The sequence below is a fragment of the Ostrea edulis genome, chromosome 10 (assembly GCF_947568905.1).
Source record: "Ostrea edulis chromosome 10, xbOstEdul1.1, whole genome shotgun sequence".
Lineage (NCBI taxonomy): Eukaryota > Metazoa > Mollusca > Bivalvia > Ostreida > Ostreidae > Ostrea > Ostrea edulis.
This window is the reverse complement of record NC_079173.1, coordinates 20577490-20590608: the sequence shown is the minus strand read 5'-3', so window position 1 is coordinate 20590608 and position 13119 is coordinate 20577490.

Below are 13119 nucleotides of genomic sequence, written 5' to 3'. Positions count from 1 at the left end.
TCTCAGAGAGTCACACTTCTGCAGCTACTGACATTACAGCCCATCATAACCGACATATATGGTTCATTTATTTATTGAATTCGGAACAAATCGATATACAGTATTAATTTCTTTGCATTTATTTCATTTATTGTATTCTCTAATTTTCTACAATGTTAGGTTTGAGACGTATATATGGTATATATCTCTTTGACAACGTCAATTTTTTTTTTAAAATTTACATATTTATTAATAATGTTAATGTATATACACAAGATATATGTTGAATTTAACGGATAAGATGAGAATAATTATTAGTGTTTTTAAGAAATTTTCCATTAGGACTTGCATCTGTGGTCAGTTTACCTCAAATAACTTCTAACAAACGATTGATTGATTAATTGTGGTTTTAATCCGGTTCAGTGGTATTGCGGTCATTCGGCTATTATTTTATTTCTAAAGTTTAAACTATCCGTGAAGAATTGGTTTTAACGTTTTTGGTGTTTCTGTAGTGACCACGATGAGCGTATACTTTTGTACCGCTTAACAAAACAATCGTGTACTTGTAATGTAAACTATAGGGAGTAATGAATCAAACGAAGGTCATATGTTAAAGCACTATTGACTTTCTTTGTCAACATCAAAATAAAGTACAGCAAGGGTCGTAGCGTCCCTATTCATTTCTAAAATGAACTAATTTAAAGAAAAACCAATTTACATGTACAATAAACATCAGTTTGAACTCATTTAGTGTAGATGGACGGTTGCTGTAAAAAAAAATCCAAAACTTCGATAACCGAATATTCAACGCAATGCGTTGGGATCAACACTATACTTTTCCTCAATGTAGAATTATCGTCTAAATTTTTTTTTCCTGCTATAAAGAATCTCCCGTTCCAAGAAAGATGGATCCATTTACCCGATCGAGATATAGGGCTCACGGTGGGTGTGACCGGTCGACAGGGGATGCTTACTCCTCCTAGGCATCTGATCCCACCGCTGGCATATCCAGGGGTCCGTGTTTGCCCAACTCTCTATTTTGTATTGCTTATAGGAGTTATGAGATTGATAACTGTTCGTTATCTTCACCTTTCATTGGATAAGTTAAGATTATAAGGCAACATAACAGGTATGCAAGCAGAACTAATTCAGTCTTCACGTCCTTCAGATGATACTACAACCATATTACAAACAAATTGGAAATGATGATTCTATTCCCTATTCATACATTATGTACGAGTTGGAAGGGATGACCCTATATGTATATTATGTACGCATTGGATTGATTGATTGATTGAATATTGTTTAACGTCCCTCTCGAGAATCTTTCACTCATATGGAGACATCACCACTGCCGGTGACGGGCTGCAAAATAGGCCTATGCTCGGCGCTTACGTCCTTTGAGCAGGGAGGGATCTTTATCGTGCCACATCTGCTGTGTGATGCGGGGCATCGATTTTTGCGGTCTCATCCGAAGGACCGCCCCATTTAGTCGCCTCTTACGACAAGGGGTTCTGATGACCTCTTCTAACCCGGAGGTTTAAATGATGACCCTACTTTTATTTTATGTACGAGTTGGACATGATGACTCTATTTCTACATTACTGTCAGAGTCATAATTCTAGATGAAGAACAAACAAAAACCCACCCCCACACCCCAAAAAGTCAACCCCCCCCCCGGAAAAACAGAAAAAAAAAGCAAAAAGAAAATCACGTAAAAAACCTCGACGTGATTATTTGATGTGTCTTAACACTATTCATATTTTATTCCATCTTGTGTGTTTTAGAACAGGATCAACCTGACTCTAAAATCTATGAAAATACGGTATAAGATTCCGTACTCGTGAAGACGATCCATCAACTTCAATGATCCGCCAAACTGCATCAAATTCAATGGAGAAGGGTATAAATTGTGAAGTTAATTGCATTAACACGGTCCTTCCGATGCGATTACCGACAAGCCTCTGAACGGCTTACCTGGCATCAATAAAGTATAACGCGAACGCCTCGAATACCCGTATTACAACGCCAGGTAAACAACGATAAACCGTGGTGATTAGCGCGACCTGTTTGTTCATGATGAAAACAAATATTTAATGTCGACAAAAAGGACAAGGTGCACGTGGGGCCTCTTTATGTTAAGCTCACTGAGTAGGATGATGGTCCATCATTCTGCAAAAAGAGTGGAAAACTGAGGCCAAGATTTGCTCCCTCGATGGTCGGATGTTATTGATTCTGATCTTCAAACGAAATAATTCCATAGGGATTGTTATTTCTTTTCGTTTGGTGTACAATATATTTTCTTTCTGAACCAAAAAAAAATTATATAGAATTTTTAATTTCCATTGGTGTCCAGAAGAAAAATAGTGCCGTTTTCACTATACTTATATAAAATAATAGGGGCGAGATCAAAAGATCGATGTCGGATAAAAATATAAATTCAAATAGTTAGGGGGAGGAGGGATAAAATCTCCCGTAAGTTTCCGTCATCCGACATTGATTACACTTTAGTGGAAAAAGAAAAAAAAAACCACATAATGATATTACATTTAATAGTTTTGATGTACACTTTCTTTTGTAGATAAACAGTATATATAATAGGTATACAGAGTGTTATTTATAATCATATGTTTTTACTTGTTGATCGATTAGTTTCAACATTAATCATATTTAGTTTTAAAGGGGGGTGGGGGTCTTGGTGAAAGCTATGTGAATTAAGTATTTTTGTCAGACATTGAACTTTTGATCTCGCTCCTAAAGGAGAATGTTAACTTTGACATTCTAATTTCCGATGTATCTAGAACATGTAACTTCAACATATCACTTGCCCGTGGGAATCCGGGTTAGAACATGTCCTCAGTACCCCTTGATTGTCGTAAGAGGCGACTAAATGGGGCAGTCCTTCGGATCAGACCGCAAAAACCGAGATCCCGTGTCACAGCAGGCGTGGCACGGTAAAGATCCCTCTGTGCTCAAAGGCCGTAAGCGCCGAGCATAGGCCTAAATTTTGCAGCTCTTCACCGGCAATGGTGACGTCTCCATATGAGTGAAGAATTCTCGACAGGGGCGTTAAACAATATACAATTAATCAATCATTTCAAAACACGTTTAGGAACCTGGCTATTTTCTCTATTATACGTCCTCATCTTATCTTTCTTTTATTTACATGTATATATCTGCACAAGAACATCATTATTGATGCATTTAACCCACTGTATCTTTCTTTTTCTAAATTGTAAACTGATATCTTAAGAACAATTATTCATATCTTTTTTTCCTTAAAAAAAGAAAATAGTATTCATTCACAACAATTAATTTTTTTGATGGATAGATATTCCATTTCACTTTATTAAAAACATGAAATTAAACAAACATTAAACAAGAAAGGAAAGATTCATAAAGCTGGACATTGTAATGAATCGTTTTTCCGGTTCCCTGACAGACTTTAGGATTTAATTGCTGGTATGCAGGGATTCTTTGTATCCCGCCACCGGTCAGCCGTTCAGTAACATGCAGCACACAGTGTCCAGAACGATTTCAGCATCGTAGAACATATATCAGGTGATATGATTCTCCGCGAGATTTGTAACGGGAGTTCGTCCCCGTGACCTACACGTGACACTGGACTCAAACCTTTTCTTAAGTTGCTAAACCAGTATACCTAAAAAGTATCCTCTATTCAACAGCGACATGGGGTCTGTCCAGATTTCGCATATGACTTGGGAAGAAGCTGCAGAGCATTAAAATGACATTAATGTTTTGTGTTCATGTCCTAGGCAACCGATGATGAAAAGTTTACATAATAAAGTGCAATCAATTCAACCAATAGTCGACCACGCCCACCCCCAATCTGTGGGGTAATACGATACGAGCCGCCAAATCGCCCTCAAAAATGACCAGCAGCGTTTTGGATGGGTGTATAGAAATCTTTTGATAGCTTTATGAAGGCAGTTTGATGACCGCGTCCAGCGGGCTGCAAAGCATCTACTGCATCAGATGGAACAATCGTCGTGCAAATTACTAATTCATCAACTTTACATTGTGATTTAAACATCAGAGGCTGCATAACAGAATAATTACTGTCTGCAATTCGTGGGGGAAGGTCACTCCTGATGGATAGACAATATATGGACAGAAACTAGCAACTGCATCTAATCCCACAATGAACGCTTGTCGTATTGGAACAAGTTTAGAACAAGAAGAAAAAGCAAATTGCAGATCAGTCGGTAACCTTACACCAGCACAAGTAAAACTGTTATATTTGATTGAATGTCTTTTGTTTCGATATTCTGATTAGAAAATTGTGAGTAAGTATGATTCGTTGGATGATGAATGCAAACTATATACATGTATATTAGAAAATATAGGGAAATCAGTGGGTTTTAAGGTAGCTCACTACACCCTGAAATAGTTTCTCAAATCAGTACGAATTGATTTCATCATAAAAGATGAGATGATTTATAATAAGTATACATGCCAAAAAGGCAGAAAGTATACACATTTGGATAAAAACATGATTTTCACAAAAAATAATAATATTTCAACACATATATGAACAAAACACTGGCGGAATTGAACTCGAGATCTGCTGTTCACCGGCTCAATGCATTTTTTCTCTTTTATGTGGATTTGAACTCGAAATCTGCGGTTCACCATCCCAATGCTTTAATCACTGAGCTATGATGATAGACAAACGAATCGATCGATACAAATAATTTCACAAAACATTTAAATCGCCAACTTGTGACGTAATGTCATAAAGAGTATAAGCTTTAGTGTAGTGAGCTACCTTAATTCAAAGACTATGATACACATAGTACATCTTTGTGATCACATGACTCCTATGATGATGACGACTATTTATTCAGATAAAAGACAATCCCGTGAGAATCCGGGTTAGAATAGGTCCTCAGTACCCCTTGCTTGTCGCAGAAGGCGACTAAATGGGGCGGTCCTTCGGATGAGACCGCAAAAACCGATGTCCCGTGTCACAGCAGGTGTGGCACGATAAAGATTCCTCCCTGCTCAAAGGCCATAAGTGTCGAGCATAGGCCGAAATTCTGCAGCCCTTCACCGGCAGTGGTGACGTCTCCATATGAGTGAAATATTCTTGAGAGGGACGTTAAACAATATTTAATCAATCAGATAAAGGACACATATATCAATTGGTAAACGAAACATATTTACAATCATGGTTAAGAGTATCACAGAAATGGAATTACTGTAACATCTAAGAAACCACAGAAAACAACACTAGGTATATAATCTTGACTATTACACATGGAAAATATTTCAATTCGTAGTATGTCAATACAAACTGTCATGGGGTCAAATGCTGTCTGGCGTGTTTCATAACGATTGTTAGGCCGTTCTTGGCCCACTGATTTTGACTACGGATTACTCCGTTTACCTGATCAAGATATACTGGTAGGGCTCACGGCGGGTGTGGCCAGTCAACAGGGGATGCTTACTCCACCTAGGCACTCGATACCACCTCTGGTGTGTCCAGGGGTTAGTGTTTGCCCAATTCTCTATTTTGTATTCCTTATAGGAGTTATGCGATTGATCACTGTTCGTTATCTTCACCTTCATGTATGTAGTATAGATAAGTTTAAAATGTCCTCTAAAGCAATAAAGGTTTATTTCCATTGGGGCCCAGTTATAGATAAAACAAAAATATAGAGTCTTTAAGAATGCATTGACTAGATTGAGTAGCACTAAAACTTGATGATGTTATGAAATTATGTTAATTCACAAAATGATGACTAGAAGATATCCTGGCGTGCAACATGGTTATTTTTATGACACAGTATTGTAGTAACAAAATACAAACTTTACACAAAGAAGACCAAAGATGATTTTACCTCAGGAAAGTCTGAACTGGACACGTAACTGTCACATGATAGTATGACGCATATGATAATGTCATTTTTATAATAACATTCCAGCCATGATGATGTCATCTTTATAACCACATGAATTATAATATAATGTCCCCATTCGTTTATCGGATTCTCAGTTTTGTTTTTTGAAATTTTCTTTTGTATATTCTCGCAAAAGAAAACAATTCATCATACATGTATATAGGAAAAAGAAAATTTTGATAATTTTAGAGCGAGGATTGGAAACATTATAAAGCGAGGCTTGAAAACATTCTAGAGCGAGGCTTGAATATAATAGGAATTGAGTAGACTACACTAAATGATCAAAGAGGTCGAATTTAGTTTTTGCATATTGCACAACCCTAAAACTGGAGAGTTGTAAGGGACAGGTGTGCGTACTTTATTGTGAAAGGTTGACGGACGGACGACGGACAACATGACATCTTTCTTTCATCCTATACCCAACAGTGGACGCAATGGGCTCAGTTACTTGAATGTCCAAGCAAACATGCAGTGCAAAAATTTCATTCTCGTTGTTTCCATTTTCTTATGAATTAAAAGCGAAATAATGATGGTAACTATATATTTGTATTTATATCACAATAGTACTCATTGATATTGCACGTAGTTTATTGCACAATTATGTATAAAAGATATAAATTTTGGAAAGCATTTTTAAAATTTGATTCGGAGCACAAAGTAAAAATTTCTTCCATGATCAAGCCCTTGGCTCCCGAACCACGTAAACCACAATGAAAGAAGGGGATAAAATTACGTCAAATTAATATCTCTAAATTATTCCTTTACACAACATTTCACACAAGTCATAGCCTCACAATTCAGTAGCTCTATTAACCAATGAAATAATTCTAAACAAAACATTACGAGATATTTCGAGAACCTAGTAATTTCAGACACGTGTCGGGTTGATTGATTGGCTACTGTGACAAAGCCTGGATTGCGTGTGACTTTTGAAGGAGATACAAATTATTCAATTGGCAAAAGGTAAGAGAATGATAATAGAAATAAAATGTGTTATTAAAGAATAAAAGGCTCGAAGGTCTACAGCAAGCATTTATTGAGAAGTAGTAACTGAAAACAATTACTCTGCTAGGTTACACCCTCTCCGTGTGGCGTTTAGTCCTTTACATAAACAGTCGATATTCCAAACCGAAAATGTCAGAAAATGCAGAAATGCAATTTCAAAATAGAGAGTACGACGAAATTGTGAATTTTTTAAAGGTTTTATAATAGTTCTATAATGGAGATATTGATGCGCTCTTTGTAAATTTCATTTAACTTCAGTCAAGTAATAAAATCGCTATTTTGGCAGATTCTAATTGGGATAGCCATTCCCACAACATTAAATCCTTCATTAAAATGAGTGATAATTACCATTGTTAATTACCATGTGAGACAATATAATCTTCAAGAAAGCAGGAATTATTAGATACTGTCAAGTCGATTATTTTTTAAAGGAGAAAATGTTCGTAGTTTGAGAAAAAAAACCCATCTAAATTCAGTTGAAGAGTTATGGAGTTATCAAAATGAACGACAATGACGTAAGCCTGTCCATACCACAAAAACAACGCGACGAATTCTATGAAAACTCTTTATTTATTTATTAAATGTAAAGAAAGACAATGATGCAATAGAAAACATGTGTGATAAGAATTGTATATATAGACTTCAGTTTTTGTTGTTGTTTGTGCTACTACGATTTCAAATGATCAACGATGTTAAAATGGTTCATTTGAAATTACCAAATGGCAATATTTTGCATAAAATCATTGTAATGATGGATATGGAGGGAAGCCCAATCGCCCCGCCCCTTTCCTTTTCACCACAAATTTACAAGGCATTAATGGCCTGGCACATATACACTAGATGAAAACTCCAGATTTGTCACCCAATTTGGCTGAGTATTTTGGCTAATATTTGACTTTCCACATGTGCCCCCTTTCCCTTCTCGGAAATCCTGGATCCGTCTCTGTATTGTATTTAGTTCTGTTTCTTTACGGGAATTAACTTCGTAACATCAATTTTTATAGTCTTAGTAAAACTGACAACATAATGAACTCTACCAAATATCGGCCACAGCAATGTAATATTGTAATATTTTATCGCCATCAACACACGACCTTCCTATTTCTGACTCAATTCAACAGAGATCACATTTCCATAAGACATCTCTTTTTAACGGCTGACATGCAAACCTTGAAACCCATTACACTGCACGGTTGGTAATTCCACATCGACTTTCTGTCCCCCCCGGTGATCAGATATTTTTGGTGGTCTCCAGTGAACCATGGTGATTGTAAGGAGAGAAATTCGACATAAAGTTGCGTTTCTGAATAAATTAACTATTTGATAAACTGCCTCGATAGAGTTCAATTGAATTCTATTATACAGATGTTACCTCCCACTTTATTGAATGAAAGTTAAGATAAATTGAATCAATTTGAATATATGAATTGTAAATTTTGGATTTTGATACATCTTTGTAGAGATAGGAACTATTTTTCACCGACAGCAAAAACGTGACGTATGTACTGACAACCGTGAATGTCTTAATGAGAAATATACCCCGTATACACATGCGTCAACGCGGGCTCAGCTTAAATAGCTGATGAAACGCGTTGATTGGAAATGTCATATACATGTATAGCTTTCACTTTAGCACGACGGAAAATATACTTATGAAATACATATTGTTTGGATTGGTAAATTTCGTGATGATATTTGTGAAAATTAGAAATTTACTAAAATACTTCACCAATTACTCAGCTAAACAATTGTATCTCCTCGTCAAAAGCTAAAGGATTAAAAAGATTTAACGAGCGAAATCACATGGATGCAGAAGGAAAGTGTGTAACACTTGCCGAATGTAGACTTTGAGCGATGCATTCAGATTGTGACTTGGTAAATATATATCTTTTTTTTTAAAATGTATACTTTTTCATTTGTACAAGATGTAGACAGGCTTTACATTATCACTTGCTTGTTCGAATTGTTACACTAATTAATTGGACTGTGACACTAATTAATTGGACTGTGACACTAGTTAATTGGACTGTGACACTAGTTATTTGGCCTACACACGAATAACGAGTGTAATGCTAGTTAGTGGGACTGTATATCAGTCACTGTGACTGTTACACTCGATGATTGGACAGTGACAATGGCAATTAGGTAATTGGACTGCTAACCAATTTACGAATAACACCAATTCTAATAATGGATATTTTTATTCATCAACACTAAACACATTTACATATTTCAAGTATTTGATCAACATCAATGAATTATTCAATACACAGAAAAAGACCTGGAAGACAGTCTATGGGTCTATAAACATACTCTCCATACAATGTAACGCTATAAACATACTCTCCATAAATGTAACGCTATAGACATACTCACCATAAAATGTAATGCTATAAACATACTCTCCATAAAATGTAACGCTATAAACATACTCTCCATAAAATGTAACGCTATAAACACACTCTCCATAAAATGTGACGCTATAAACATACTCTCCATACAATGTAATGCTATGAACATACTCTCCATAAAATGTAATTCTGCAAACATACTCTCCATAAAATGTCTATAAATATACTTTCCATCAAATGTAATGCTACAAACAAACTCCATGAAAAGTAATGCTATAAACAAACTCTCCATAAAATGTAACACTATAAACATACTCTTTATAAAATGTAACGCTATAAACATACTCTCCATACAATGTAACGCTATAAACAAACTCTCCATAAAATGTGACGCTATAAACATACTCTCCATACAATGTAATGCTATGAACATACTCTCCATAAAATGTAATTCTGCAAACATACTCTCCATAAAATGTCTATAAATATACTTTCCATCAAATGTAATGCTACAAACAAACTCCATGAAAAGTAATGCTATAAACAAACTCTCCATAAAATGTAACACTATAAACATACTCTTTATAAAATGTAACGCTATAAACATATTCTCCATACAATGTAACGCTATAAACATACTCCCCATAAAATGTCTATAAACATACTCTCCATAAAATGTAATGCTACAAACAAACTCCATGAAAAGTAATGCTATAAACAAACTCACCATAAAATGTGACGCTATAAACATACTCTCCATAAAATGTAACGCTATAAACATACTCTCCATAAAATGTCTATAAACATACTCTCCATAAAATGTAACGCTGTAAACATACTCTCCATAAAATGTAACGCTATAAACACACTCCCCATAAAATGTAACGCTATAAACATACTCTCTATAATATTGTCTATAAACATACTCTCTATAAAATGTAACACTATAAACATACTCTCCATAAAATGTAACGCTGTAAACATACTCTCCATAAAATGTCTATAAACATACTCTCCATAAAATGTAACGCTGTAAACATACTCTCTATAATATTGTCTATAAACATACTCTCTATAAAATGTAACACTATAAACATACTCTCCATAAAATGTAACGCTGTAAACATACTCTCCATAAAATGTCTATAAACATACTCTCCATAAAATGTAACACTGTAAACATACTCTTCATAAAATGTCAATAAACATACTCTCCATACAATGTCTATAAACATACTCTCCATACAATGTCTAGAAACATATTCTCCATACAATGTAACGCTATAAACATACTCTCCATAAAATGTCTAGAAACATATTCTCCATACAATGTAACGCTATAAACATACTCTCCATACAATGTAATGCTATGAACATACTCTCCATAAAATGTAATGCTGCAAACATACTCTCCATAAAATGTCTATAAATATACTTTCCATAAAATGTAATGCTACAAACAAACTCCATGAAAAGTAATGCTATAAACAAACTCTCCATAAAATGTAACGCTATAAACATACTCTCCATACAATGTAACGCTGTAAACATACTCTCCATACAATGTAATGCTATAAACATACTCTCCATACAATTTAACGCTATAAACAAACTCTCCATAAAATGTAACGCTGTAAACATACTCTCCATAAAATGTCTATAAACATACTCTCCATAAAATGTAACGCTGTAAACATACTCTTCATAAAATGTCAATAAACATACTCTCCATAAAATGTGACGCTGAAAACATACTCTCCATAAAATGTCTATAAACATACCCTCAATAAAATGTTACGCTGTAAACATACTCTCCATAAAATGTCTATAAACATACTCTCCATAAAATCTCTATAAACGTATTCTCCATACAATGTCTATAAACGTATTCTCCATAAAATGTAACGCTATAAACATACTCTCCATAAAATGTAACGCTGTAAACATACTCTCCATACAATGTAATGCTATAAACATACTCTCCATAAAATGTAACGCTATATACATACTCTCCATATAATGTAACGCTATAAACATACTCTCCATATAATGTAATGCTACAAACATACTCTCCATAAAATGTCTATAAATATACTTTCCATAAAATGTAATGCTACAAACAAACTCCATGAAAAGTAATGCTATAAACAAACTCTCCATAAAATGTAATGCTGTAAACATACTCCCCATAAAATGTAACGCTATAAACATACTCTCCATACAATGTAACGCTATAAACAAACTCTCCATAAAATGTAACGCTGTAAACATACTCTCCATAAAATGTAACGCTGTAAACATACTCTCCATAAAATGTCTATAAACAAACTCTCCATAAAATGTAACGCTGTAAACATACTCTCCATAAAATGTAATGCTGTAAACATACTCTCCATAAAATGTAACGCTGTAAACATATTCTCCATAAAATGTAACGCTATAAACATACTCTCCATAAAATGTAACGCTGTAAACATATTCTCCATAAAATGTAACGCTATAAACATACTCTCCATAAAATGTAATGCTGTAAACACACTCTCCATAAAATGTAACGCTATAAACATACTCACCATAAAATGTAACGCTGTAAACATAGTCTTCATAAAATGTCAATAAACATACTCTCCATAAAATGTGACGCTGAAAACATACTCTTCATAAAATGTCTATAAACATACCCTCAATAAAATGTGACGCTGAAAACATACTCTTCATAAAATGTCTATAAACATACCCTCAATAAAATGTTACGCTGTAAACATACTCTCCATAAAATGTCTGTAAACATACTCTCCATAAAATGTAATGCTATAAACATACTCTCCATAAAATGTCTATAAATATACTCTCCATAAAATGTCTATAAACGTATTCTTCATACAATGTCTATAAACGTATTTTCCATAAAATGTAACGCTATAAACATACTCTCCATAAAATGTAACGCTATAAACATACTCTCCATAAAATGTGACGCTATAAACATACTCTCCATAAAATGTAATACTATAAACATACTCTCCATAAAATGTAACGCTATAAACATACTCTTTATAAAATGTAACGCTATCTATAAACATACTCTTTGTAAAATGTAACGCTATAAACATACTCACCATAAAATGTAACGCTATAAACATACTCTCCATAAAATGTAACACGGAAAACATACTCTCCATAAAATGTCTATAAACATACCCTCCATAAAATGTTACGCTGTAAACATACTCTCCATAAAATGTCTATAAACATACTCTCCATAAAATGTCTATAAACATACTCTCCATACAATGTCTATAAACGTATTCTCCATAAAATGTCTATAAACGTATTATCCATACAATGTCTATAAACGTATTCTCCATACAATGAACACTATAAACATACTCTCCATATAATGTAATGCTATAAAAATGCTCTCCATACAATGTAACGCTATAAACATACTCTCCATAAAATGTAACGCTATAATCATACTCTCTATAAAATGTAACGCTGTAAACATACTCTATAATATTGTCTATAAACATATTCTCCATACAATGAACGCTGTAAACATACTCTCTATAAAATGTAACGCTATAAACATACTCACCATAAAATGTAACGCTATAAACATACTCTCCATAAAATATAACGCTATAAACATACTCTCCATATAATGTAATGCTATAAACACACTCCCTATAAAATGTAACGCTGGAAACATACTCTCCATACAATGTAATGCTATAAACATACTCTCCATAAAATGTAACGCTGTAAACATATTCTCCATAAAATGTAACGCTATAAACATACTCTCCATACAATGTAATGCTATAAACATACTCTCCATAAAATGTAACGCAATAAAC